This window comes from Linepithema humile, chromosome 5 (genome assembly GCF_040581485.1).
Source record: "Linepithema humile isolate Giens D197 chromosome 5, Lhum_UNIL_v1.0, whole genome shotgun sequence".
Lineage (NCBI taxonomy): Eukaryota > Metazoa > Arthropoda > Insecta > Hymenoptera > Formicidae > Linepithema > Linepithema humile.
The window spans coordinates 19311110-19335792 of NC_090132.1; the positions used below are offsets into that span (position 1 = coordinate 19311110).

General features: G+C 35.8%; 1 protein-coding gene and 1 long non-coding RNA gene across 16 annotated transcripts in view; one reads left to right on the forward strand and one right to left on the reverse strand.

The window, feature by feature from the left end:
- The window catches only part of Dys (Dystrophin), a 419847-nt gene that overhangs the window by 50502 nt on the left and 344662 nt on the right, over window positions 1–24683 (forward strand). The gene's annotated exons all lie outside the window — the stretch shown is intronic.
- LOC136999977 (uncharacterized) lies at window positions 791–5086 on the reverse strand. The gene is made up of 5 exons (XR_010890300.1): window positions 4666–5086; window positions 4070–4296; window positions 3495–3657; window positions 1930–3083; window positions 791–1326 (listed from the first exon to the last, which is right to left on the reverse strand). It is a non-coding gene; the product is annotated as an uncharacterized lncRNA (long non-coding RNA).

A 24683-nucleotide genomic window follows, 5' to 3' on the forward strand; every position in this document is an offset into this window, starting at 1 on the left:
AGTATCTATAAACTTAATTTTTGAGTTAGGATGAATATAAAACAAAAATAGCATTTTTTACTACGTTATTAATTTTGCAACGAATATATTGATAGTAATGTAGAAGCATTTATGAAGCGAATCAGATGTAATACATTGCAACGGATGTAGACAAATGACTTCCACATAAAGAAGCGTATATAATTCTTACTATGTACAGAGCACGACGCACATATGTGGAATACGTGAGGTGCGGTGAATGATATCATGTTATATTCCATTCACGTACACAATAGAACAGAAAGGTAGCACGATCTGATAAGATAGAAGTTAACTGTGAAATTTTATTGCATCGTCAATGCGGCTTCACGAGATGATTTTGTCGGCCAGTGTATTTCTGACATTCTGATACTCGCGTGTAGGTAGGTAACATGCAATGTGATGCGTTGATCACTATTGTCTGGTCGTCGAGGATGGAATGGGCGAAAAACGAGAATGAACGGAATGAGTGAAATCATAGGTTCGGAGTGTGAAAGATATAATCTTTGGTAAATCGATGTGTATTTCGTAACTTTGATTTAAATATGTATATCTGGAATTGCTAATTTTATGAAAAATTAAAAAACACAAACTTCCTTTTTTATTGAAAACATTAAAAGATAATAATTTCGATAAATTAAAATTTATGAAAATTTTATATTGATTTTATATTAATAGTGTCACACAAGAAAATTAAAATAAAAGTTATCTCTATTTTTATAAAATAAATTAAGAAAAAGATTACTAATAAGTACTGAAATTGTAGTGGATATTGATAATGAGATTGATCGATTATCTTTTTAACATCTAATTCTTTTATTTTTTTCTTTACTTTTTTCGCTACTGTATGAAATTATTTCCGCAGATAGAAAATAAATTTTTGATAGCGTATAAATATTTATATAAATAATCGATTGCAATATTTCTATCATTTTGAAATAACCAATCAATATAGAGCGTGGGAATTAACGCGTACTACGGAGCATGTATTCGCGTGCATTGGCTGCTGCATGATATATGGCATGACGTTCTTTTTGCCGGCTCAGTCAGCTATATGGCTGCATCTCACGTAAAAGCCGGGTATATCCTATCTCCATTCCATCCTCGATCGCATTCTGCACTCTCGAAGAAGGGATGATTCAATTCGACACAGAAATAAGGTTTCTCGTCTACGTAGAGATGGAGGATATAGATTCTTGCGACATCAACTGCGTTTGGACTTGTTGGTCTAAGCGAGTCTGGGACTCTTTCCATGCGATATATTCTCTCATTCCGCGTTTCGGTCCTTTTTCTTCCGAGATTCTCATTCTATAGTATTGTCATTACATTGTACCAAATTTTTGTATTAACTTTTTGTATTTATATAAAAAAAATTTAATTAATGCTTTACATATTGATCTTATTGATGATAAAAACACTATATATTATGATATAATTACGTAAATATTTTTTTGAAAATATATATATACACGAAGAACATTTTATATAAAAAATTACTATGTACGGCAGTAACCGCGGACCATGAAGCCGCAGACCGAAAATTTTTACTATGTTTCACATGTGAAAAACATAATAAACATTTTTATAATTCCTTCATGGTCGGCGGCTACTACTGTACATAGTAATTTTTGATATAAAATTTTCTCCGTGTATATTAAAAAAAATTTTTGCGTTGAAATTTTATTGACAAAGTTTACAGAGGTTTATTTATGGAGATTCAGGAAAATTTTTTTAAGATTTTTTTAGAATAAAATCCCATTTCGATATTTTCAAGATTGTTGACTTAAAGATTACTGTGGACATTACTGTGATAGCGATAATCGATATACTTGAGATGTAAATGAGTTTTTCCGCAGTTTACTTAGAGTAATTTTCTTCGATTTAATTTTCTGGAGGAGTAAACATACTTACTTTAGGTTTTGCAGATTATGCTAAACAGGTGACGCGTACTATCCATGCAGCAATATTTGCGCTGTAGTATATTTCATTCGAGCGTCAAAAGGAACTTTATGAATAATTCGTGGTGCTTCCGCATACATTGTACAAATCGGATACGACCTGAAAAACGTAGCTGAGAGAGAACATAGCTAGTGGAAAGTTTTTTAAACACCGTTGTACAATAGTTTATTTATTGCACAGTTATTTTTGCTGAAACATTTTGTGTGGATTTTACAGTAGAAATAATTAATAATAAGTAAATTATGATTAACAAAACGAAACGTATATTATTTAGTGATTCATATGACGGAAAATATTTCGATTATCGTGAAACAGATTGTAAAATTGCGTTTTAACGGAAACAGTAAAGTTGTTAACTGTTTGTCATGCGGTCGTGTTAATAATTCGTCGACAGGATTTTGAAAAGGTAGGAATCGAAAGTTACTCATCCATAAAAAATAATCGAGCACAAGGACGAGAAAGTACAGGAGTCCATAAATCACGTACAGCCGCATTACGAAGTCAGTCGATGGTGATTCTTGGCTTTCCTGGAAATTCTCCATTCTGCTGCGCGAGCACGTAAAGAAATCCCTATGGAATCAAGTTACTTCGTAATTTACGCTCGCTTATAATTTTCGCGCTTATGATGCATTCAGTTTGCCGGTTTCTTCTTTCTTTCTTTGTACCGTTCTCTTGACGTTTTTGATTGTTTGCGCGTGACAGACCCTTTCTATCATTCGACCCGTGAGACCACTGAGAGATTATCGGATGCTAGGACGAGTCATCAGAGTTTTATCGGGATCGCTGCGGTTGGGTATATACTCAATCGTTTCCGACTACCGTTTTTTTGTGCTCGTGGTTTCTGGTTAACGAGACCAGTCGTTTCACGCTGAGATCGACGACACTTTTCTCAAGGATCAGCACCTACCACTCGGTCGTAAATTCATTGTAAATGGTTTCTCCTCGAACGTACTTTTGTTGCTGTCGTAGAATGGATGATACGGCGGCGATAAAAGCATCGATCGATCAAGAGGTCAAGGAAAGTTCTATTTTATACCTTGCAAACTTCGAAATGTGCATATCATCGGCTTCAAAGGTCCTAATATCAGTCATCTCGAATCTTGACGCTAAAAGTGCGGAAATTACGAAGGATAATAATTCTGCCTACATATATCCATACGAAAGACTTTTCGATAACGAAAATGTTTCTGATTTGATAACGGAGGCTTGTAGAAATTTGCTTTTTCCGTATATTATGCAAGTACCATTAAATATAATACAATACAAAATCTAAAAAAATTTAGATATGTTATTTTCGTATGCATTTTATGGTAACTTTTTAATTTTTTATTTAAGATGATTGCTGTTAGATATTTATCAAAGATATGTATTATCTTTGAATTATATAATAGTTTTAATTGATAACATCTGTGAATTTACCTGTGCATGCACTAAAATTGTTATCGAATTTAAACATCAAATAGAAATTCCGTGAAGGTTTTTAGATAGAATATGTAAATGCGTGTGAGAAAACCTACGAATTGTTCCGAATCCAGCACGGTAACGAAGCGGTAGCTCTTTTGCGAGAAATTCTCGTGCTGAAGAGGCTTGTGCTGATTCTCGATACAGCGTATTCTCCGATAAAACGTGATTCGCGTTAGGATTCGGATAACGTCTGAAGAATGCTTGGCAAACAGCAATCTAGGAATAGAGAAGTATCGTCGTTTCTGCGCTCTCGCTTATTGATCTCATTTATTGCTCTCTGCATTTGTTAAATTATATTATGCATATGAGATTATTGATTGCGAAGAATATATATTTCAAGTAGTACATTAATTCTGGTTTGCCTTTAAACGTTCGATGCATACGAAATGACACCGAATTATGACTTGTATGAAATCGTGTGTGTTAACTATTCTCATTTCACAAGGCAAAATTATTATTTATATTTAATAAGAAATATTGCTAATAATCATAGCATATAATTCATATCGTATCCATCGATATCTTTTATAGTGCATAATTATCTGAATTTTTACACGTTAGTATATTTTTCTTATTTTCTATATTGTTGATGAGATATTCTGTGTATCATTCGGATGGATTTACTCACACACACTTATTTGATGAATAGCGCGCTCTTCATTTTCCGTTCCTTTCGTGCCTCTTTCTTCGGCGATCCATTAGAGAGTCGTTACTCGATAAATAATGCGGATCTTCTCATTAACGCAACATCAATGATAGTAACGCTTTCACAATTTTATTCTTCTTGCCTGATTCGTTGCGAACAATAGAGATGGCTTTGTAAGTTTGGAATATGGAACAGCTTCGTGTATTCATCTTTAACAATATATGTGTGAATTTATTCATGGGCATCAATTTTTGCTAAATAATTTATATAATAACAATGCGATAGTCAGTTAATTGTTTGCAGCAATATTAGCAAAGCGATTTATTTTAATTCAACGATAAATGACTTAATAATATTGACTGTATAATGCGATAATATGCTTGAGTAACTATTTTTTTATCTGTTGCAATTTTATATCTTTTTATTCTGCAACTTGTCGATATTTTACGAAGCTTATCCTGATACTTGCAATTCCATGGATGTTAAAATAAACAAAATTAGACTGCTTTTTGAAGCAAGGTTTTTTGATGAATGTAAAAAATTCAAATTGTGTATAAAGCGTCACGATGAGAGGTAACCTATAGTTTTCGATGATCGTTTGTTGCGCTGCAGCTTGTTTCTCGCAATATTTTTTCTCGCAAATTTTTTTAATATTTTGAATAAAATCGGAAGAATATGATTCTTTTACTTGATTTGGAAAGTTTACATTTTCGAAAGGACAAAATTTTGATTTATGATTTTGAAGTTTATGAAATGATCGTCGTGTTTACACGCTAATGATTCTTCGTAATATCGATAATCGAATTTGGCGAGCTATTATAATGTCATTGCTAAATTATTGCTCTTTTGCGTCTTCTTGAAGAGAAAACAAATAGCTATTACGAAAATACGTTACCTCGGCCATCTATTAAAAGAAGCAGATATAATACTGTTTGATATTATCTATTTTCAACATACATCGATTCGAGTTTACACGTGTTGTTCAGTATCTGCGTCTGCGCTGACGATTCTCCTTTGTTCTTGTTTAAATAGAGGGGTTGCGACCGAAAATGGTTCAGCGGCTCTGCCTTTATCGTACCTCATTTCACAAGCGACGACGCGTTTCCTTCCTTTCTTTTTATAAATCTTTATATAATACGCAACAAAGTATCGCTTGCCCCGTAAGCATTTTCCTTACTATCATTAGCTCTACAAAATTATTTTTTTTTCTCTTTGCTGTTACATTGTTTGCATAATGATTTTTTATAAAGCGTGACAGTTTACATTATTTTTTATATCACGAACAATTAAAGTTTTCTGTGGAAATTAAATTATTTTGAATATTATATATATATATATATATATATATATATATATATGTATATACATAATGAAACAATACAATATTTTAGCGTTACATTAAAATAAAAAAATAACGCAAAAATATCTTAAAATATTAGTTTTTTCTTCACAATGTCTTTTGTGATAAAAATAGTTTATTGTTGCTAGCATGTATTTGGAAATTTTTAACATTAAAAATTAATCAGAAAAATAGCTTAGAATATTTACAATTATTTTTACTTTTTATTAAATTACTTATTCAAATTTTTATTTGTGACTTTCATACATTTTATAGATTTTTCATGAACAAATATTGTAATAAATAAATTCAAGTGATAATACTTGACTTATTATGTAGCTAATTATCAAATTAAAAACATTTTAATTAAATAAGATTATCTATACACTTAATTAATTTAAGAATTGATTCTATCAAGAAATTTAAGCCATAAAATAATAATACATTTTTGTCTGCTGTTCAGCAAAAATATAAATTATCGACTAACTTTATAGTTGCGCAAATGTTATAATCAGTGACATGAAGAGTCTCTTAAAAGTAAGAGTTTCGACTTCGTCTCTAATGTTTAGACCGCGTTCATTACGATACCGACGACCCTTAGTGCGAGGTGGTAGATTAGGAAAGAGAGAGAGGGAGTCAGTCTAAGCAAGTGTAGCCACGGCGGTCAAGCTTGTAATCTGACGGCGGCGGGTCGTCTGGTCGGTCGGTCGGTCGAAGGTAAATGGTCCATTAAGACGGGGCAACAGTTAGTAGCCGTAGGAAGCAGGCAGTTCACTAATGCGACGGGAAGGGAATGTGTGAGACCCCTGCAAAGACCGTTATCGAGGTCACTTCTGGGGGTGACTACCGTCATTGAGCAAAGTTAGATCATTGATTTCGTTCCGTGTGTCATGATGCCCTTTTCGTAGAGATATAAATAACTGCTATCTGCTCTATAAGGATGTGCAGGATCATTAAGCTTGCCGTGTTATTAATATGTCTTTTATCGTGTGATATCGCGATACATTAATATTTCATGTTTCTTTATCGCGTTTAACTCGGCGTAATTCGGCCATGTGTCCGCTTCTAAGTTAATTGCGCGTGAACGTTTCGAATTAGCGCGGATGTTAATTCTATCCTCCGGAAAACGCATGGAAGCTTACGTGTGGGAAATGTAACCAGAGATTGCTGATGCAGAGAGTAATAGTACGACCTCTTGAGCGTACGAGCCGCGTTGGGGTTGCTCGACCTGTACGAGCCGAAGTTTGATTACTGTTTTCACAGTGAAGCCACCATGTGGGTACGTACATTCCGGGCTAACAAACTGTTATGTACCATGCTATTGTTTTGTCTACGGTCGAGAGCTTCCTTTGCTTAGACTTGTCATACTTGCCCTACAGTACAGTGTGTTTCTAAAATCGGCAACAGCATTTTGGGTATTCGTTGATTACGCAAATATTACACGGAACGTAAATAAATATTATGCTTTCATTTGTGGATATTTAAATAAATTCAGAGCTGATTTTTTAGTGATAATTTGATCGAATACTAATTTTAATTTTTTACACTGGCTTTAATTTTTGACATGTTTAATATCTGGGAAATTAAAAATATAATATTTATATATAATTAAGTAAAATTTGGAATTTGTTATCTATTTACATTATTGAAAGCTCATTCACAAAATATTATATGCACTCCAATTCGATTTTACTTTAACTTATTTATAAATTTATAAACTATACATATTTTATATTTATTTAATTTAACAATTTTACAAAACAAGTATGATATAAATCTATAATTTGTAGCCTAGCGATGCTTATTATTATTCGTTTTGAGTCTATTTGAATATTTCTATTTGAATATTTCCTCCGAGACAATTCAAGAAATAAAGTCCGAAGAGGAAAGAGATTCAATCTACTTTTGCGCTATTTGTACATAACTATTATTTACTACAATAGATGTAGACTTACTGCACAAAATACAGGCTTTGTATAAACTTTGAATACACTCGAGCAAGTGCAGTTGAATAAAGCCGTCTTTTAATCATGGATATTTTTTTGTAAAGACTTATTATTTTCTACATTAATAATGGAATGTTCGAAGTTACATTACAAGACTTCATTTTATCTACATAATCTCCGTTTTGTTTATGGAACTTTTAGTTCGATTAATTTGCTGAAATTTTATCTAATGAAGAGACTTACTGATAACAAGTATAGAAAATTTTGTTTATAAAAGCTATATTTTTTGTGAGCGTTTTTCATAAGTAATGTTAATGTCACTTAGATTAGAGTTCTTCCTTATAGGACGTTTTTCACAATTCTAATAACAGTGTGCTTTGGACGCTAATGTCGCTATCACGTGATGGTAGTATGACTTCAGTATGATGTGTAATCTTTGTTAGTCAGGCAAAATTCATTATTGTACATGATTATCATCGATTCTTTTACTGTAATTGTGCCATACTGAGTCTTGTTATTTATTTCTCTCGCACAATCATTGAATTTCTCGTGAATTTATTCCCCTCTCTCACCATCACCCTCTTTCAAATCCTCCCCGTTCTCTTTTTACCCTAGCAGCGCTTTCGTGTCCGTTTCTCTCTCTGTTCTGGGCAGTAGCGTAATGAATTCGAGACGGTCGTGTCCGTAGGGAGAACTTCTCCAGCTGAGTTTCGGGATGAAAAAGGATACTTCTCGAAGAGGAATAAGGTTTGAGCTCGGGAAACTTTGATTTCGCTCGCACGCGATTACTTCCGCACGAAACTCTGTGGGTTTACGAGCTATGCGAACTTTCATTGTTAGTAAATATTCTTTTCCAATATTACACACAAATATCTTTCTATTAAAGAATCTAATTAAGAAAGACATGCAATCTAGTGATTTATGCTGTATTGTGATTTTCTTTCATTGGTAAAAGATTTATACAATACGATATATCCATTTTGTCACTACAAGATTATATAAAAGTTTACTTTTTGTCACACTCAATTGTCATATTTTGATATTACTTTGATGATTTGTATTAATCAAGTTTGTTTAATTTAGAAACAAGAAAATTTATTCATTATGCAATAAGAAATAGATAAAAATATTGGATAAAGTAGAAATTTAAATTGCTAAAGTAATATTTATCTTAAAATTGAAAACTTTTGACAATCGACATAATCTTTTTGTTTTCTTTTCAAAAGTATAATGGGTATTTCATGTTTTTATCGTCTTGCATCCTATCTTTGCTTTGTAGCTTTTTGATTTTCACGTCTTATTGCTGCAGGCAACGATATACATTGTGGGTGGTCGCATCTTCTCTGTCCTTCCTCTTTTAAGATACGCTAAATCGAGTATATTTTATGGTTTATTCGTGCACATTGTATTTACTTTATTTATCATACTGTGTAATGCACGCATAACGGTGAATTGTCCGTCGTAGATATAAAAGTGCAAGTTTGTGATAGTTTGTGTAGTTTCTCCTCGTGTACTCGTTCTGTTCTCGTCGTGGCGCGATCATCTTCCGCGAAACTTCAGAACGAGAAACTGAGCGAAGCGAGGTCAAGGGAGTGCGAGGCACGGGGGAATAATATGCGACGGCTCTAGAATCCGTAGTTTCACACGCGGCGGGAAGGGAACAATGGGACAAGATTAATGGCAAATGGGGCGAGCGCAGGGCAACGCGAAGGATGCGACACGGGCACGGAGGAGCGTCTTTGCATAATTTGTCTTATAGTAATACCCGAAACTCCTTGACGTCAGATTGATCTATCAATTCGGACATTCGAAGTTATCAGTGAGAAAACTTAGATCGTATAATAATGAAGCATTAAGGAAGATATATTCGGAAAGCATTAATGCCATTAAAACAAATATTGAAACTATAAATATAATGATAAATATTTTAGCAAACTACTGCATACTACAAAAATAGTGTTTTTGTTTTATTTATGTAATTGTAAAGTTAAAATATCCTTTTTTTATCTAAAAATGTTTGTTCAAATTTAAATAACTCGCTGAAAAGTTAACAATTTGTTTTCTAATAATTTGGTTATAAAAAATAAAATCTTAAATTTGCATTTTAATTAATTAAAATGTTCAAACTAAAAGTTTAACAAAAAGTTTTAAAATATTTGAAAATATATTTTTACAAAAATTTAATCAAAGCGAGATATCAAGTGAAAATATATCAAATTGTCTTCCTTTGTCATATCACTTTTAATTAATTTTTGATGGCCGTTTTTTTAAATGCAATAAAGCATACTATTCACTTTTAAGATTACTGGAACTATTTTTATTTTATCGACATATATATTCCTGAGGCAAAAAATACAACACTATCTATGCTGTGTTATTTTCTATAGGTATCTGTTTCATCTGGTTGCAGTTATGCAACTTGATTTTCGTAACATTTTCGAATAAGCGCGTTTCCAGGAAACGCAAATATAAGGATGAAGGTAAATACGGCTTAGTAAAGAGAATTCATTTTCCGTGTCTTCGCGGTTATTGGTTAGGCAATTTGTTTCTCGTTGGCCATCTTGCTGCATGGAAATGGGATATCGAAAAAATTCCAACCGCCCATTTGCTTCGCCGCTCGCCAGAACCTTGGGTATAGATCGCGTGAGATTGACAGTCGTTTTATTCGCGTGGATGAAAGCCATTTGCCGGCATTGGCGATTCAACGTTAAAAGCAATCTGCAGCCGAATCGAGATTTTAATAGCGCGCAATTATTTTTTTATCGATCGGAGACATTTTTATTCTGAAATACTAGAGAAACGGGCTCGCGCAACAACGTTGCTCGGAAGTGCGCGTCGGGGGCGGGATCTCATTCATTTTCGCCGCTTAATCTGCACTTGCTTTCTTTTCCATGCGTTTTATTTGCCCACGATTCTGAGGTATGATGATGATGCGTCGACGGCGTCGCGCGGTTCTCTGCATTTATAGCGGCGTGAAGAATAGGATATTGAAAAATCCCCGTCTTTCATTGATACCTTCCCTCTTACCCTGCGCCTCTCTTTCACTTGCCATTCGCACCCTCTCTCGTTCGCCACCGCCACTGTGGATGAATGCGTGAGGGTGCCACGAATGGTAGCAGGTGCGCCATGTGAATTTATCGTGGCGGAGAGCTCGACTTATGAGCGCTGGTTGAGATTTGAATCGAGCAAAAAAAAACTTCACTTCGGTCAAGTGATCAATATTCTCGACACAGACAAGTCCGCGTCATCGGAAGTTTCTTTTTTTTTTAAACGTGTCGCTTTTTTAATCTTTCGCTTGTCCTCTATTTGCATTAATTATAATTTCCAGAAGCCGACTCTTTGTATAAATTCTTCTGCATGAATTTTATAATATTTTATTTTTCGCAGTTTTCTCCTATCTGTATGTGAAAGAAATAGTTGTTGTATAGTTACTTTGGATGTTTACATCTTAAGAATCTTGAAAAATATTGATATTTAAGTATTTTGCGGTAAAATAAAGCTTTGAATTTGAATCTTATAATCACAACATAAAAAGATAATAGGAAGTAATGAGAATTCATTGGATTAATGAACAAAATTAATTTTTTAGGAAGTTTTTTCATTTCTCTTAATTTAATGATTTTGTTAGGAGTGATTTTATCCAAATTATATCAAGCGATCGCATCAATTTATAATTAATGTTTATTTTACTGCTTACAACATACAAATCAGTGATTAGAGTAGATAAGTGTGCAGATGTACGATAGATAATCGAATGGGAAAAGTATCATTCTCATGAAATCTCGTTCACCCAAAGAATTCTTGCGAATCTCGCCATTTGTTCCACCGTGATATCGACGCGATCGATTTTACTCGAGTTTATTCTCGATGATGCCGAACGACTGCGTCTGCGGCATTCCATATATCCGCAGAAGTTACCGTTAACGTCGGCTTCCGAGCACTCATGCTCACAAGCCACGCTATCCTCGTGGTGAGAGGTCTTTTCGCACGATATCGGCATGACCACGGTAGGCGGAGGTGTAGGAGGATCGGCGAGAAACATTTGAAATCAGTGTGTTCCTCGGGGACACATCGTAAATCGTGCGCTCCGTTGTTGGCGCCTTTCCACATGCTACTACTCTGTCTTTCTCTTTCCTTTTTTTACTTTTTTTGTCTTTTCGTCCTGTGTCTTTCTTCCATTGTCGCGCGCGAGATCCAAGGAAATCCAAGAGAAATCGCATTATCGCTAACCCGTGAAACAAAAGTCTCGGGGAAAGAAGGAAGAGCCTTCGAGCACTCGCGACGAAGCATCTTCGGTACACAAGTAAACTGCTATCTTTTGTTCTCTAATTGGAGTATCGACATTTTGAGGGCGTTGTATTGTATCTAATGTCTTTATATGTTGTTTATCATTTGATAAGCGAAATGAACGGTGATTTTCATTAAATATGGTAATTATTTTGTGTTTTCAATGAAATAATAGTGCAAAACGGAAGCATCAAATTTGCAAAATTAAGTAATTAAAGGAGATACAATCGTTTGTATGCATATTATATTTTTATTAATAAAGTATACAAAAGAACGAGATTTAAACAATTCTAAAATGTGTGAGTAATTTGCAGTATTTTTTATAATGTTAATATAATGCAATAAGTAAGTGATTTATTGCAACGAAAATTTTAGAAATTTAAATATTTTATTACATTTATATATTTTATCTATCAATATAAATTTATATTTAAAGTACATTTTATTTTTCCTACCTTTGTTTATTATTGTTTTAAAAATAATTTGGCTATGAATTTTATCAGTTGTAATATTGAAAATTCTAGCTAGTCATAACAATTGATATACATCTATAGATCAATTGACACCCGATTCATTTAAATTTTCAGTTAAAATTAATGGAAAAAACTGATCTCTGTTTCTGTAGGAAGTAAATTTATGTTTTTACAATATATAGTAATTTAAAGTAAACTAGTCACTCATTCTACTAATTTTGTACACCGTGCGAATTATGAAAGGATTTTAATGAAGGAATTTTTTTATTTTATGTCTCTAAAAATAAAATTAATTAAACAGCATTTATTCAGATAGTGTAATGATGAAATCAGACTTGCAATTTATAGATATATATATCATAAATTTAGAATTTATATTCATAACTCTTATTTTATTTTTATAAGATATTGAAGATCTGTTAACACATTTTGCTTTATCTTATCATTTTACTTATATAAAAAATATATTAAACTGATACAAAAGATAAAAAAATGACAGTAATCATGCAGTCTGACATATTATTTATTGCAAAAATCAACATTGCTATTGTATTTGAGAATCCGTGAAAGTATCACTTTGCAATATGTGCGATTGATTTTAATGTACACGCCCACGTGAAACATTTTGAAAGAATACATTGATCGGAGTATCGAAAAAAAATATTGTTTTTTACATATAGTTTCGTATGCAACTGTTCAGTTTTGTTTCGTTACTCCAACAACGTATTTGTATGAGCTTTTGTGATATCTCTATTTTGCTTTGCAAATGCAGCTGCAGCAAATCGAGCGGTTTTGGCGTACGTGGTTTGTTAAAGGCATAACTTTGTGCGTGTGACTAAAAAGTTGAATGCATTATTATTTTTTTTTTTTGCAAATAATTGTTACTATCTATACGTGGATGTAGCGATAATCAGTATTTTGTTATTATATGAAGTGTACGTCTCGAGTGTTCCTGGCAATCATGCGATGCTAATGCCTTGTCGATAATACTCTCGTCAGAGTCTGTTCCGTTACACGTGAGATCCCTGTAGCGTTGTACCGGAAACCCCAGAGATACCGTCGCCGAAATCCTGTGTTACGTTAGTATTCATGAGCGGGAGTGGTTTGCTATACGCGCGTCTGAGCAGCCATTTGGGCGCCGCTTTGATATAGACCAGCACTTGTTTTACGGCGGAAAATAGAATCTCGGCTACGAGAATAAACATTATTGACACGTAGAAGTTATCACTGGCGCACCTTGCGCTTTAAAGCGCAATTCGCTATTGCAGTGCCGAAGCGGTGCATTAGAAATGTAGAATTCGGACTGCCGGACTGCGTTGCTTTCGGCATTAGTACATTAATATTCAGGAGCTTCCTACCGGGTTAAAGCGAATGAGGAATACCTGGTGATGTCGGTGTCGTTAATCGACTGTAAGCACTTTGCACTGGGATCGTTTCCGGTAGAAGCGCTTGCAAATTAGATTTATCATAGTCCATCGAATAAGTACATAATGGTTTATACAGGAAACGGAATTAATTAATCTAATATCAAATTTCTGATATTAAGTACACAATACGACGTATTAGGATTAATCTCTGTTTATTTACGATTGTGACAGTTTTACTATTGGCTGTATAAAATTTTCTTCAGAATCGTAGCGAGTATGTAACTAAGTTATTTGCCTTTCTAGCATTTTCAGCTATGCCGAAAAAGCTCGGCATATTTATATCCTGATTTTTGTGCGATAAATATCTGCTTTTTCTTGAACTTTTTTGTCAATTATTTTTTTTGATAATAGCCATTCATTAACAGTTTTTAGAATCTACATTAACACATTTACAGTTATTGCTCAGTATATTTTAATTATTACAACAAAGGAGGAAGCAAATAAGAATTATTTATACGACAATATTGCAATATCTACAAATAATTGACTCGTTGCATCAAGTAATACCCGAACGACTATTATTATTTATGCGAATACTGCGACGGATTAAACGTTCTCTCTACGCACAGATATAGCATGCGTCTTATGAATTGTATGTAGTGGGCCCCCAAAAAGGGGTCGGCACAGCCATCGAAGTGGCTATATCTTTCTTGGTGTCAGGAGCCGGAGTCAGGGATGTTGGCTGACATTGACCGCGGGAGCAACCCCCGCTCGAGGTTCTCGCGGGCGCGTGGAAACGGCGCTTGCGCTCCGTAGATACTCTCGCGCGGCCGGGTTACCGAAAGAAGGGGCGACGGGGTAAAACACAGTACGACCCCGGACGATCAAGGGGTAACGGCGTTACAGTCGCTTCCACGACGGCTTCCGTCTTTCTGTTCATTGGATAGTAGATTCTCGCAGTGATGTAGTGGGTTGACGGAAGAAGGAAACTAGCTCGGTCTCGATAGTATACATATCTCGCGCGTGCTTGTGTATTCGTGATTTATATCACGGATAAGATATTTTCCGCCGTATCGTTCGGCGAATTCAACATATCGTGTGATAGTTCCTCCATCGCCGGTATTACCGGTTACACGTTTTTCGCTGGTAAAAGCGCTACATAATCGTTTGTTACGTGATTGTTTTTTTTTCGGAGTGATACAAGTGCGCCAAAACAGGAACAGGAGATCCTCATGGAGAATTGCATGGTTTTATTATGAAATATCCGATGTAAGTAACCCGACAAAGACAAAGAGCCGGTATTAATAATGTAGCTGTTGCGAGTTTTTGAGAAACTCAGCGAGGTATTTTCGTGGGAAAGAACCGGGAAGTTGATCTCGTGTAACGCTGAAAGTCGGTACCTCGTGGTCCGGACGACAAGAGGATGTCGGGCTGGAATGCTTCAGGGAAGAAATATGAGTTGTTCTTGGCGCTTGTCGGGAATTGTTGAGAGTCCTGAACAACGACGGCTTTAGTCGCGGATAAACTTAGTTTGATGATCTCACGTGTACACGAAACTTCTTTTTCTCCGTGGATAAACTCGTTGATATACCTGTAGACAATTTTCTCACTGTTAAACTTTGGATTTTTGATGTTATTTAATACTTTATTATTCACACTTATTATCTAAATACAGTTGAATTTGTTATAATAATTATTGGAATTATTTTTTTGATTACAAATTGATGCACACATTATATTATTTTAAATTCTTTAATTTCAAACTTACTAAAGTTTTCAGTAATTTTTTTATGTATTTCCTGTGAAATTTTGAAACAAATTTTAATAATTTGTTCTTATTATAAAAACATGAGTGCTTTTTCTGTATTTATACATTTATCTCGTCATTTTTAGTATGCCCGAATAAGACGTTTTTTATATGCTGCTTTTTTTAATCTGTTTTTCTCCGACTTTCTGTGCACGAAGCTGTATATCGCAGCACTGGAATAGACGTGACTCATATTCGATCATTCGTATGCGCAGCTGGCCATCGAACGTTCCATTAGTTTGCATCCAGTAGACAATAGTTAATCTTTATAAGCGATTTCGGTATGTCGTTGCGCTAAAGTGTTCTTCACTATGCACCATTTGGTACTTGCTTGCGCAATTCCCGCCACGCAAAAGCTAACGTTTGCGTATTTCGATGAAATCTGTGGTACACAGCGAAAGCTTTTTGTGCTCATGTTATGCTAGTGAAACCAATCGTACACAAACGTTGCGTTTATCTACAAATGAAAGATTTGTTTTTATATTAATTTTAATAATTTGTTTTAAATTGTTTATTGTAATTTATTAATGATTTAATTGCATTATTATCATTATGAAAATTATTTAATAATTTTCGCTATTTTACACAGCATAATTTATTATAAGCTGGTTTGGTTTTATCATTTATATTATGAAAGTACAGTTTTTACTGTGAAATTTATTTCTACCAAAAATAGAACTCATTTACTCTTTTATTTCTACTTTTTTACGTACATATTTTAATGGCATTACTTAACATAAAATACGTTTTGTTCTGTTGCACGAAAAATTTACGTTTATGCGGTTTTAGCATTAGCGAATAAACAAAATGCGTAATTACAAATCACTCATTTAATTTTCGATACTAACACCGGATTATTAACTGTGGCTGATAAAGCGATAATGCGCATCGTGCTCCCGCACTAACGCGAGATTAATTTATTCGATGATTACGTAGCTGCCCATCGCATAATCCTCGCATCGATAAAATCGCTAGAATGGAAATTAGGATGTCAACGTTAATATTGCGCACTCGTGATCCCGCTTTTCCTCTTATCATGCCATGTTCCGTATCTGTGTGGTTGGCGCGTTCAACTCGCGGCGCATCGGCTCTCGTTACACGCTCGATACGTGCATCCAAGCCCGAGCTCGCAGTGCGTGCTGTGCACGCGAACACGCGTTACGTACAGTTAGATTAACGCTCAACGCGCTAAGCGAATCATGGATTAATTCCTACTTGGTCGGCGTTATCATAGCGCGCGGCAAATTATGTGCGCTAAATAACGCGGGTTTAGTTAGATGCAAAGGAAGTTTGCGCTAAGCGCACCGCAAGACCGCGCGTGCCCCGCTGATAAATTCGGTGTTTTGCGCGCGCCTCGAGGGTATTGGTGTTACGCGGCCTGCGCGTAACCACACACAGCGGCGAACGCAGAATGCATATTTATGACCTGCGATGTAGACCCGTGCATGTGGCAGAACTTTGTCTCGTACCATACGTTACAAAGGGGAAGTCCATTATAATTGCCCCGCCAACTGATACCCGCGTTTCAAGCAGGGTAACAACCGGGATTGCGGGAGACGGCAGTTCAACCGTTTAATCCCTCATATGTTTTCCAACGTCCGTATTAAAGCGCGTCGCGCATTTATCCGGAGTGACGTATTAGACTCTGTCAACTGCAATTACCGCCAAATGGATGATTTGAGCGATTAACGCGATTAATCGCGCGAAGTTATCATTGCTGCAAAAGATTGACTTTTCAAGTAATTTAGTCGAGTAATTCAACCTGATTTCCTTAACGAGGGATGTGTTCTAAAATTGCTTCGCTTCTAAAATAGCGTTGCTTATATATCGTCTCGTCTTTACACGTACATTTCCTAGCTATATATTTAAGAGTGTCAAGGGAGAAACACGCTACGACTATTTCCAACGATTGTGTAGAGATTTATATATACATTCATTTGAGACATAATGGTGTTTGCTAAAGCATCAGTTTAAACTTGGATTTGTCACGCGATTTCATTATGATATGTATCTCACGTTTTTTGGGATGCTTGCATACATGTTTATTTCTTTTTACTACTATGGTTTATCTAGTTAAGCACTACGTATGATACCGAGCCAGAGTATCTACAGGGTTGTCTCGACACAAGTTTCAGCACGTTGCCGAGCTTTCGCAAATTGCAGTCTGTCGCGTCGTTTGCCTTTCCAGGCTTGCAGTATACATGTGTCGTTTTATTCTCAAGTGCGCGTATAATGTGCGTGTGGAAGGTAGAAAGTACACACGACTAAGCAAACGAACTTTTTCGAGCTAAAAGACAGTATGGTGATGTCTACCTGTCAAACTCCAAAATTAAAATATCGCATGGGTTGATAGTTCGATCACGTGGTAGATAATAGTAATCAGGATTTTGAACGAGAAAGTGAAAATTGCTCGCACGTAGCGATCGCGCGCTGCGTTTCTTTAGAAACATTGCTTTCATTGTCCACAATCAAATGCGGGTCTAGAATTTCGATTTACAAGCTCTCTACTCTGTCTGGATCTCGTGGAAAATCGGTTTGCTTCAATGAATTCCAAACGATACAAGGAACAGAGAGCTGTCTCGAGCTCACGTCTCAAAGGGATGGAGTAGTACGGTAGTTTTCTCCGATTCTCGGACAAATTTGCTAGTGAAGTTAAATTGGATGTTGCGCTCTGTGACTTGCTGTGTGGAGTAAATGCAAGACGCAAATGAAAGAAGGCGCGAGACGTGCCACATGGCATTGTGCCGATTCTTATTTGTGACTGCCGTACTGATTGTGAGAAAATATTCTAGCAAAATATTAATTGAATTGATGCACATATTAAGTTAATGAAATATAATATAATATGCAGTACAATATTATTTTAGCACAATTATTTATGAATAAGATTGATAAAATATTCAATTTTCTTTTTCGGTTTTGTTATGTGATCATAAATTTATGTAAATTGAGTAAATAAAATAGATCTCTTACGTGATATAGCAATCGTGACTTTTTGTGAATATATGTATTATATATTTAAAGTTTTGAATGTATGTTCTCATTACTATTATTATCTTCTGTCGAATATAGCTGAAAGAATTTTTAATTCAGGTCAGGAGAGTTTTACAGAATGAAAACGTTCGATTAGGTCGCGTAGAAATGTCACATCTATGCTTTTTCGCAACCTAAATTCGCAATATAGGTGCTCCATATATAACTAAGTCTGGCTTTATAGAATGCAGGTCTCGACATGGATTATTTCTAGCTTTTCAATTGTCTTTTTTACGTGCAAAAAAATATATGAGATATTAGATTAAGTTCTGACATTTTTAATAGTTATATTTCAAGTATTTAATCTTTGATTTAAAACCTTAATTTGTTACAATGTTCATTATAATGGAGACAATTATATTATATATATATATAATGGAGACAAGATTATACTCGAATATTTTAAATATCAATATTTTATTCGGGAATGTCTGACATGAGATATATTTGCTTCAAAAATCATATAATAAATATCTATGTTATTTTCAGATACTAGTTAATTTAAAATAATTTATAACGATGTCTAAATAGAGAGAGTTAAGAGATTAATTCTTTTATCTATTTTAATTTCTACTCAAAAATGTGCAAGAATATCCACAATAATTTTAGTTAATTTAACTGATAAAAATTAAATTGATAAAACTGAAAATAAAACTGATAAAATTTTGTATCTTTTTTTTTTGTTATTCTGATCGAGCGCGACCCGTATATTGATTTCTCTATTTGAGTCGTGAAAACCTTGGTGAATAGAAAGAGCCCGTCATAAATTGCCAGGTATTAAATGTGCAACCAATGCACTCGCAGACTCGAAGTAGGCAATATTCGAGTCGCGGGTGAATATAAAACGAGAAATTTATAATAGCTTTCTATATTAATCGTATCATCATTTGCGGTTCACTTTTGCGGTTCTTGCTGTTCACATTTCCGTCGTGAAACTCGCCATCAAGCGGAATTCATTTAGATCATTAAACTGCTCAATGTCGAATTAAAGATCCATCGATTTAATTTATAGGATATTCGTAGTCGTATTAACATCAAAGTTTCCTTTTGGGCGAGCGACCAGTCGATTTACGCATCGATCTCCTTGTCGTATGTTAACGTAATTCGGAGAATATCGTCGAAGTAACTCGATTTCCCATCGAGCTATGCGGATAACTCAATGCGCGCAATCGAATAACTCGTGGTTCTGTTAGCGACGAGATGGATGTGCCAAATAGAAACCGCAGAGGATACTCATCCGCTCGAGAAAACCGCAGAGAGACGAATGGACGTACGGCAGAAAGAGAATGTAACGCTAGGGATCGATTCTATAGAATTATATGTTCGTTAATCTGAACATTTCTGCCGAATTTGGTACTCTTTGTATCTTACTTCGGTCGTACGCCGATTTTTCCGATGCCGACTCTATCAATCGCAGCTGGCGAAGAGAATTGCCATGCAAAATATTCACCATTCGAAATCGTTTGTCTTGGATGAAAAGCATCAATTGCACGCGTCAATTACATTTCTTATTTCTATTTCACTTTACCGCTTAACTAGAATAAATTTTCATCCCATTAAGCGATACTGTTTTTGAAACAAATTGCTAACGTCAATAAAATTCAATGGCGTATGCTTTACGACTGCTCTCAAGTGTCGTTAGAATATGTAGTAGTTTTCAATATACATGAGACTGCATCAAGGGTACTCGAGAAACGTTGTGTAGATTTTAGAAAAATTTCGAACAGCATATAAGAAGTTGCAATTGCGATAGCGATATCGATTGGATAAGAGTTTTCTCACGCGCCTTTTTTTTTCACGTCGCTGAACGCACGCTAATTTTGCCGTTTGTTGTAACTGCGCGTAATTCGCGATCGGACAGAACAGCTTCTTTGCGCTGCGACTCGTGCTTGCTAGGTACGGGAGCGAGCTGCTAATGGAACTAAGCAGTTTAGGCTGAAAACAAGTCGACTAGTTCGCCGGTAGTTCAGAGACAATACCCGACAAATCCCCTTTGCGGGTCTCGCCGCCTTCGGCTAAAACAATGCGCGATTCTTCCGTGAAATCACCCACCCGGGACATAGTACATATACAATGGGCCCAACATCGGAGAGGCGTGCTTCTGGAAAATCAATGAGGTATAGTGGCGGTGGGATAAAGGGTACACACATATTCTTTTATCGCGGCTTATTGTCCTACTAAGAGAGCTCGTTCATAAATGTCCATTTATTTATCATGGCGCCTACGTTCTCGTTCGACAATGGGTGAATGTCGTTATCAAACGCTTCTATAGATGATTTACGCGCAGCCATTTTAAAATATCCATGATAAATCTATGAATCGCGCGTTCTGTATCCGGAGAGACATTTAAAGGCTCAATCGAAATGACGAGAAGCAATATATTAACAATATATTATTTTATGTATACATAAGATATCTGTAATCCGATTAATCTGTTAAATCATTGCACAAGCAGTCCACTTATTATTTACAAGTGATTACAAATTGTAATGTTTATCAATTATAAATTACGCTTGATAAATATTACAGTGATTATCAATTGTAATTTACAATTGATAATCATCTAAATATACCAAAAAATAAAGCACTAAAAAAAAGTAAAGCTAAAAAGTGATAAGCTTGAGATCTATGTAAATGCACTTTAATTGTATATTTATGAGATAATTTATATATTTAAATTATATACATATAATTTACATATAATGCAAGCTAATATATAATTTATAAATTTACGTTATAAAATTTCGTATGTCATCTGGCGTGATTTGCGTCGACAAAGAGAGCTTGCGTACAGGAAAATCCCGGGATCTGCTTAAAAGCTTCTTCCCAATTACGGTAATCAAGAGACGTTTCGTTACACTCGTTCGACCTCTCGAACGAGGGTTTACATGGTTAATTACCGAGCGTGGCCGGCGGATCGTCTGCGCGGCAGGACCCAGCCAGTCTGTATATCTGTTTTTAGGGGAGGATTTGTCCGGTAGCACGCGGATTAATCGAGCGAAGGCCAACGGTGGTGGAGGCGTTATCAGTGCGCCCAGCAGATAATGCGTGCCAGGATGCAGCCGCAGATAGATAGGGAGGGAGAGAGAGCGAGCGAGCGAGTGAGAGAGAGAGAGAGAGAGAGAGAGAGAGAGAGAGAGAGAGAGAGAGAGAGAGAGAGAGAGAGAGAGAGAGAGAGAGAAAGAGAGAGAGAGAGAGAGGGGGGGGTGAGCCGGTGTCTCTTGTACATGCGTACACTCGTGTGCGTACACACACTTGTGCGTGTCTATTCGATCCCATCGTGCGAAACAGCCGGGCGTGTTTGCTCCTCGTAAACTACCCCGTCGCGCGCGCGTTTCTCCGACCCTCTTGCATACCTGCGTTATCGCGCGAGACGACGTCGTATCGTGTTACGCGCGACGCACCCTTCTACACACACACGCGCATTTGTATACACACAATATACATACACGTACAATATATGCATTTCAAGGACATTGGGTGACCGGCCGGCCGCACAATTAAATCGAATTTGATCGAATTCCGGGCGTGTGTGCGGCCGGTTATCCGCAGTCGGGTCAGCCGACATCAGCGTCGCGGATTATTTCGGCCATATTGCCGATGAACCGGCAGCGCAGCGACGGCTTCGCTTGGGTTCGATATTGCGACAAATTATTCAGTAATGCTCGAAGCGCGTGGCATGGGATTTATTAATATTAGGCAGCATTTGTCGCACCATATAATTGATTGCTCTACTACCACTTTGCGCACATGGCGCTGGCCGATCAGCACGTTTTTACGATATCCGATTTGTTTAAAACGGCAAATTGAATATATCGAATATACGTTATACAGCTGTCCATGTAGCAATTCAATACAGTAGCGATTCGAAAACTTTCATATTTTGTTTGTGGCTTTTTATCTTACTTTGTACGATGAAATATGGATTAATACTATGAAAACATATATTTTTTGCGGGATAAGCGTTATGTATGTTACAAAGAAGATTTATATTATCTGATTTTTATCTTTTTTGCAGCTACATTTGTATTGAGTGAATCAATATCATTATAAATCATTCTAAATTCAATTTATTGCGAGAATTGACAAGAGATAGATTTATACATATAATATATATGAATGTATTGTAGCTTTAAATGTAATCACAAATGCATTCCTCAACTAATAATCGACTCTGAATCAAGAATTTCAAAGTTGAAGTATGTTACTTGCAATTCTTAGAAATTAATAGGTCCTCAAAACTTTTTTCATTTCGCAAAGTCAGCAATCACTAGGACGATTGTTCCGGTGCAATCTCGTTCAATTTACGATGTTATATAGCGAAGTTATATGCGGTGCTGTGTGCCAAAGTTTTGCGCAATGTTCACGATAGAAAGATAGGACTTTTATTGACTTGATCGAATGCAATAGTTGACATCGATATTTTGACGGAGCGCAATATCGCGGACAGCTCAATGTCGAAGCATATTGAATATAATCTCGGGATAACGCTGGTGCTTTTGTATTCCCAGGCGAATGTCAAGAAAAATACAGTGACTTTACGCTGTTTTGATGCGATATAATGATTTCTCTCGAGACTTGCTGTATTCGATTCACATGCACAAGCGCGTTCGCATAGCGGGACTCATTCATATCGACGTGAAGCACCCCGAGGACTTTCTAAATGCGTATCTGTATATCCGAATGCCATATTTCACAATTTCACGAGGGTAGCTCTCCCCATTTGCAAATTTACATATGCAATTACAGCGAAATATCTGGATTCTATAAATTTTTTTCTTACGTAGATGTTTTTTTAGCAATAGTGTTAAATGTGATTTTTTTTTGTTTTTTTTTTTAATGTAAATTATTTAATATTTAACGCATAATAATTGAACAGGATTATACATAACGTACGATTAGCATTCCCATAATAATATTATCTTTAATATTTTCTAATATTTTTTTCTTATTGAAGATTACATACTTATGTATGCATTTTGACGTAATTTTTATGCTGAATTTGCTCTGTGTCGCATGGCGATTCGAAATTCCGTTTGTATGAGATGCAGTAGTAGGAACTATCGTTCCGGAATTTTACGAAATTCTTTTCCACTTGTCGAAGTGACAGGAAAGTCCATTTGTGACTCGAAAATCCACTCGTACCTCGTGATAGTAGAAAAGGAAAGACGTCGGAAACGAGGGAAGGGGGAAAGAGAGAATTCGAAGGTAGGCTCGAGGTTATCTTGATTGGGATATGGTAATGCTGACGGTAGTTAAGGGCCAATTTCTATGGATGTGCGAATGCGTACGCGAAGACGGAGAAGACGGGGAGAAGAAGGAGAGGCGAATGAGAAAATAAAAGGAAGGTGCTGGCAGATAGAAAGGAGAAATGGTAGGATGAGAGGTCGAAGGATCGAAAGAGAGCGCAGAGGACGGTGAAAGGGTACGATGGGGATGGAGGGAAGAAACACGAACTAGGCGGGCGGCGTGGCATGCTAATATCGGATTTTCCGTTCGTACGTTCGGTCCATCTGCTCGGGAAACGTTTATTCGGCGCTTTATTTCCGCCATATGGATGGATGGCGACGGATGGGGAAAGAGATAGCCCCTATGAAAAAGCCGAGCACATACCGCGAACAACTTTCTCCGTCGCGAAGTTTCACGAAGACCGACCGACAGAGGACGAACGACGTGAAAACTCGAGCGAACGTATTGCCGATAGGCTATCGCGGGAAATCTCGGAAGTCAGGACTTCGCGCGGGGTTTCCCCAAGTTTTCCGTTTGTCGTTGTCTCGTCACAGACGTGTATTTATTTTTATTGCACATATTGGCAGAAGTAACGTTGAGTCTCGTAAATAACAAATGTTTTTAAAAGCCATGGTAAATAGCTTTAGGTGATAAACATTTCCAATATTCTTATTAAATTTTATTTTGTCATTGAAAATTTGAGATAATTATTTTTTTCTCTATTTATTATTTTATTGTATTAACTGGCATTTGTATAAATTAATAGAGATTTAAATACATATAAATACATATAAATTTCATATATATATCTAAATCTTTATTTAATACAAATGTTTTTTTAAATAACTATTTAAATATTGATTGTAACTATTTAGTTACAATCTATATGTTGTAACAACACTGTGCGTTTATCATAACAGATTATTTTATAGAGTAATAATTTCATAATTGTTAATTGGCATATATAGAGGTGAGCATTGCCGTTTGTAATTCGCCTCTCTTTGATCAGGTGGCCATTATATTGGTTTCACGTGGCGCTCTTGATATTTGTTCCACATCGCGCTTTGATTGATACCACCCTTATATTTTGTGTCAAACGTGACATGCTCATGAAT